A 6,508-nucleotide genomic window follows, 5' to 3' on the forward strand; every position below is an offset into this window, starting at 1 on the left:
TCGGAGGCACAGCTCAGCCCTGCTTGCCCGCGAGCATGGGACTGGAGACACCCCCGGCTGCAGGCAACCTCTGAGAGCCGTTAATAAAGGCAGTCGCGGGTCTGTGCGAGGTTTTCTGTGAGAAATGCACGAACCTCCCCTACCCCACAGAACCTCAGGCGGGAGATATTTCTTGTCATGGGGAACGGCCTCGGAGAAGTAACTTTCTGGCCTCACAGGGCAAGGAGAGGGGCCTGGGCGGGCCGACCGCAAAGCCTGGCCTTTGACCGCCCACAGGTTCCCTGGTTGTTATTTGGGTCGAATGCGCCAATTAAGGTGGTGGCTGCTAAGTCAGTGTCACCAGATGGCTCGGGAGAAGGTCGAGAGCCACCAGCAGGGTTCCCCGGCGGCAGGGCGAAAGAGGCCGCCAGTGACTTCCACGGTTAGCTTTGTGGGTGGGTCTCCCTCGCTGCCGGGCTTAGCAAACCAGAGCATTTCCCTCCGTCCAGGGCCTGCCTGGGATCCATCCAATCCATGGGTCCAGGTATGGATCCATCCATACCTCATTGTTCCTACAGAACCAGGATACCTGCAGCTGCGGCTGTACTTGTTAAAAATCACCTCAGGCGGGGCGCGGTGGTTCAGGCCCGCAATCCAGCACTTTGGAGGCCGAGGCGCATGAACCGGGGAGTCGGAGATTGCAGTGAGCCGAGATCGCGCCACTGCACTCCAGCCTGGGCGACAGAGCGAGACTCCGTCTCAGAAAGAAAGAAAGAAAAGTATTTGTTAAGGCCAGGCGCGATGGCTCATGCCTGTAATCCCAGTACTTTGGGAGGCTGATGCAGGAGGATCGCTTGAGTCCAGGAACTTGAGACCGGCCTGGGTAATATAATGCGACCCTGTCTTTACAAAAAAATAATAATTAGCGGGCGTGGTGGCACTCGCCTGGAGTCCCAGCTACTCCAGCTACTCGGGAGGCTGAGGTGGGAGGATCGCTTGAGCCCAGGAGGCGGAGGTTGCAGTGAACCGAGATGGCGCCATTGCACTCCAGCCTGGGCAACAAGAGCAAAACCCCATCTCAAAAAAGAAAAGAGAAGAAAAAAGAAAGAAAGAAGAGAAAGAAAGAAGGAGGGAAGGAAGGAAGGAAAATTATTTGTTAAATGAGTGAAGTATTTAGGTAGAAGCAGGAGCAGGGAGAGCCGGCATGGCTCAAGTGGCGTTGCTTTGGAGTTAGTCTGGGGCAGCAAAATAGCAATATCTAACACTTCATAATGCTGATTCAGTGCCAGGCGCTCTTGCAGCTCTTCATATATTCATTCACTTACTCTTCAAAATAACCTTTCCAAAAAGTTATCACTGTTTTATAGAAACTGGGGCATAGAGGTACATTAACTTGGCCAGGGTCACACAGCTAGCAGTGGAGGTGTAGGATATAAGTGAAGACACTGCTGTGTCATCCCAGTTTCTTTTTTTTTTTTTTGAGACAGAATCTTACTCTGTCACTCAGGCTTGAGGGCAGTGGCAGGATCATGGCTCACTGCAGCCTTGACATCCCCAGTTTTATCAATCCTCCCGCCTCAGCCTCTCAAAGCACTGGGATTATAGATGTGAGCCATGTCTGGCCTGTTTGTTTCTAAATGCTTTTTTGTTTTGTTTTGAAAACATGAGTTATTTATTGAATTGTAAAGTACACACATAGTGCAAAATTCAAAAGATTCAAACAGATGCACAGTAAAAAGTCTCCCTCCCCTCCCTGTCCCCTAGGCCTCCCAGTCTCAAGGCAGTGCCAGTCTCTTGTATGTCCTTCCAGATTCAGTTGTATGTGCAAATAGACAAGTATATTTGTTATATTTAATACAATGCTATCATATACACTGTTCTGAACTCTCCTTCTTTTGTGTTAACTATATGTATCTTGTAACTCATCCTACATCAGCACATGTAGAGCTGCCTCATTCTTTTTAATAGCTACATGGCGTTCCTTGTGTGGAAGGATCACAATTTATCTAGTCACCATTGCTGGACATTTAGGGTTGTTTGCTATGTTTGGCCATTACAAACTGCTATAGCAAATATTCTCACTTGCTTTATTTTACACAAATCATATCTGTAGAACAGCTGGGTCAAGGGTATGGCCTTTTACATTTTCATAGATGTTCTCCCAAGTGCTGTCTTTGGTTGGGGTTTTCCATGGCGGTTCCAGCCAAGAGCGATACCACTTCCTCCAGCAGGCTCAGGTTATCTGTTGCCCCTGAGCTCCAAGGCTGGGAGACAGTGCTCCACGTTTTAGCAGAGGAGGAACTAGATGGTGGGGAGAGGTTTGAGCATGGCTCTAATTCTTGTGGGGAGTGTGACTAGTCTCACACACCAGCCCAGATGCTCCAGGGGTACCACTGCCTTGAGTGGCTACTGGCTGCTTCTTCAGGCCTGCATGGACCCAGCCCAACTCTGCCTGCTGCTGTGGCCTGGCTGCTCCCCACGATACCTGTGTAGTGAGGCACCCACTTGGGGCACCCATGGGCACTTCTGGCCCCTGAGACCCAGTTGGCCATAGTGGGCCTCATACTTGTGCTAGAGTCTGACAGCCCACTGGAGGGGGTCTGCAGGCTTCCAAGGATTACCTCCACTTCCCAGGACTGGGCTTCTAGGAACTAAGTGTCTCAGTTAGGCTCCAGCCAGCCAAGAAGAATCACATTGGGTATTTTAAAAAGAGGGAGCTTAGCGCAGGGACGTGGTGACACGAGGGATAGAAGTGCTGAGAAGTTAAGGGGACTGAGCAGGAAGTGTCTGCCCCCCACTCCAGGCTTTTCCACTGAAGGCTATGATAAGGGCCCGGGCTGATGCCAGGGAAGCTTCAGAAGGTCAGGAGGTGGGGACATCCTGTGTCTCCCCTGCTCCTCCCCCTGAGTTGCAGGTGGGGCTGGCCAGACCCAGCCAGCATCCAGCTCACAAAGCCTGCAGGGTGAGTCCCTGCCATGGAGGCCGAGCAGGGCAGGGCTGGGCACCCCAGCTGGCCGGGAGGGAGTTCACAGCCTCAGCTTCCAGAGCTTCAGGTCTGCCTGAGTGTGGAGGCCTGGGGTGTCTGCTGTGAAGTTCCTTTTACCAGCCCAGCCTCCTTCTGTCTTTTGGGTTCGCTGAGGCCTTTGGATACTGCCCAGAACTTCCCCAGCACTTTCCCCCAGGTGTCAAAGGGGGACCCTAAGTTCTTCCTCCCTTGCCAGGCCTTGCTTGGTGTGTTAGCAAGTCTTCCCCTGCAGGAGGTACCTGTGCCTCGGGGTCCCAGGGGCCAGAGCCAGAGAACCCAGTCTTGTCTTCCTGAGGCAGTCCGTGAAGCTTCACCTGTTCACCCACAGGTAGAGTCAGCCCCTTGCCAACAACCACAGGCCCCTGAGTCCGCTGGAGGAGGCTGTTGCGGGCCCCAGATCATCACCATTCCAACTTCCCTGCTGCACCTACCAGGCCTCTCCATCCAGGAGGTTGGGCCCTGCTGGAGAGAAATCTGTGATAATGCAGATTTGGGGCCTCCAAATGCCTAGCCCTCCCAGCAGCCGCCCTGGTAGCAGCCCCAGCTGCTAGCCCAGATCATCTTCCAGGAGCTCCTGACCGCTCTCATTTCCCTCTTCCCAGCCTCTATGCCAAGCCTCTTCCCTCAGGCACTTCATCTCTCCTTCTCTGCCCTCCCTGTCAACAGAGTTACCCTGTCTTCTCCTTCACAGGGAAGGACAGACCTCCCAGAGGGATTCCCACCCTCTGATTTACAAGCATTCGCAGACAGCCTGAGCATTCCGGGCCACCACAAGGCCCCAAGGAAACCAGAGTCTCTCTGTATCACCCTTTCCCGTGTGCCAGCGAGCCCCTCCTCACCCTCTCCTGGGGGTCCCCTCGACTGCCACCCGCCATTTTTTTGTTGTTGTGTATTGGGGTGTGTGTGTGTGTTTAGACTCACTCTGTTGCCCAGGCTGGAGTGCAGTGGTGTTAACACAGGCTCAAGTGATCCTCCCATCTCAGCCACCCAAGTAGCTAAGACTACAGGCGTTTGCTGCCACGCCCAACTACTTTTTGTATTTTTTGTTTGTTTTTGAGACAGAGTCTCGCACTGTCGCCCAGGCTGGAGTGTAGTGGCGTGATCTCGGCTCACTGCAACCTCCACCTCCTGGGTTCAAGCGATTCTCCTGCCTTAACCTCCCGAGTAGCTGGGACTACAGGTGTGCCACCACGCCCGGCTAATTATTTTTTATTTTTATTTTTTTTTCGAGACAGAGTCTCACTCTGTTGCCCAGGCTGGAGTGCAGTGGCCAGATCTCGGCTCACTGCAAGCTCCGCCTCCCGTACGCCATTCTCCTGCCTCAGCCTTCCAAGTAGCTGGGACTACAGCCACCCGCCACCTCGCCTGGCTAGTTTTTTGTATTTTTTAGTAAAGATGGGGTTTCACTGTGTTAGCCAGATGGTCTTAATCTCCTGATCTCGTGATCCGCCTGTCTCAGCTTCCCAAAGTGCTGGGATTACAGGTGTGAGCCACCGCGCCTGGCCTGCCACCTGCCATTCCAATACCTCCTTCCCTTCCATTGCCTTTTGCAGGAACAAGCTCCTGGGAAGAGCTGACAACAGTTGCTCCCAGCTCCACCAGGGACCCCAGGCTCCCAACCCCTGCAGGTGCCCTCCAACCCTGCCTCCTGCAGACATGCTATTTGTCGCTAGCCAGAAGGACGCCTTGCAGACCTTATCTCTCATCTCTCTTGACCCTTCTGCAGCTTCTGTCTCTTGACCACATCCTCCCTTGGAGCTTCCCCTCTGCCTCCCTGACACTTCTCTCCCCTGGCCTCCTTCCTCTTTGCCTACCTTCTTCCTTTCTCAAAGAGTGTTTCCACCTTTCTCTCCCCTCGACATTCTCTCACTGGTAACACCCTTATCCAGTGGCCTCAGCTACCATATGTGTGTACCCCCCGCTACTTGGGGCCGCTCCTCCACAGGGGCTCCACCTTCCCGTGGACAATGCCATCTGAAGGTGCCCAAATCAGGGTCTCTTCAGGAGTAACTTTCTTCCTCATTAACCCAGTGGCTTGGCAGACATCTCCCTTTGGTGCCCTATAAAACTTCAGACTCCAAGTAGAGTGTCCCACTCTGAATTCAGCCTCTTCCTCCACCCCTGAACTGCTGTCTTTCCTACCTCAAAAAAGGAGAGACAGCTCCCAGCTTGCCTAGCCAAAAGCCAGGATGCCGTCTTAGTCTGCTGGAACTGCTATAACTTTAGACAGGGTCCTTTATAAACAACAGAAATGTGTTACAGTTCTGGAGGCTGGATGTCCAAGATCAAAGCACTGGCAGTCTGGTGTCTGTGAGGACCTCTCTCCTAGACGGTGCCCTTTTTGCTGCTGCTTCGAAGGCAGAAGGAGCCCACAGGCTCCTGTGAGCCCTTTTTATAAGGACATTAATCCCATTCTCAAGGGTGGAGCCCTCAGGAGTTAATCACTTCCCATAGGCACCACCTCTTCATACTCTTGCCTTGGGGATTAGCTTTCAACATATGAATTTGTAGGGGATGCCAGCATTCAGATCGTAGCATTGTCTAGACCCTGACCTCTCCCTCAGCTCCCAGACACCCCGGACTGGGCTTTGAGTGTCTTCAGAGTGGGTCCACTCTGCTTTCCACCGCCCCTCTCTTACTGCCCCTGCTCAAGTTCCTGCCTGGATTAACCCAGCCGTTCCCAGTCAGCCACCCTGACCTGTCTTGCTCTGTATCTTAACCTACCACGTTGCAGTCACATCGTTTTTCCTCAGCAGCAGATACAAACACATTCTTTTAATGAAGGGATTTCAGTGACTTCTGACAGCCAGCAGGAGAAAATCCAAGTGCCTCAACCCACACTGAAAACCCCTTCCTGAGGCCAGTGGCTCACTCCTGTAATCCCAGCACTTTGGGAGGCTGAGGCAGGTGGATCATGAGGTCAGGAGTTCAAGGTCAGCCTGGTCAATATAGTGAACATCCGTCTATACTAAAAATACAAAAATTAGCCAGGTCTGGTGACGAGTGCCTATAATCCCAGCTACTCGGGAGGCCAAGGCAGGAGAATCATTTGAACCTGGGAGGCGGAGGTTGCAGTGAGCCGAAATCGCACCACTGCACACCAGCCCGGATGACAGAACGAGATTCCGTCTCAAAGAAAACCCCTTCCTGCTGCAGAGAGGGGTCTAGGGTGAGGTAAGGCACTTGCCTCAGGCACAACATCTAAGGGACACCAAAAAAATCATCAAAAATAATATTTCAGTGCAATATTATTTAATCACTGGGGAAAATCCATGATGAACAAAAAAGTCAAATTGTATTTATTATTTTTGAGGCAGAATCTCACTCTGTGGCCCAGGCTGGATTGCAGTGGTGCCACTTTGGCTCACTGCAATCTCTGCCTCCCGAACTCAAGGGATCCTCCAACCTCAGCCCCGCAAGTAGCTGGGACTACAGGGATGTTCCACCATGCCAGGCTAATCGTTTAATTTTTTGTAGAGACGGAGTCTTGCCATGTTGCTCAGG

The sequence above is a fragment of the Colobus angolensis genome, unplaced genomic scaffold, assembly GCF_000951035.1.
Source record: "Colobus angolensis palliatus isolate OR3802 unplaced genomic scaffold, Cang.pa_1.0 Scaffold33, whole genome shotgun sequence".
Lineage (NCBI taxonomy): Eukaryota > Metazoa > Chordata > Mammalia > Primates > Cercopithecidae > Colobus > Colobus angolensis.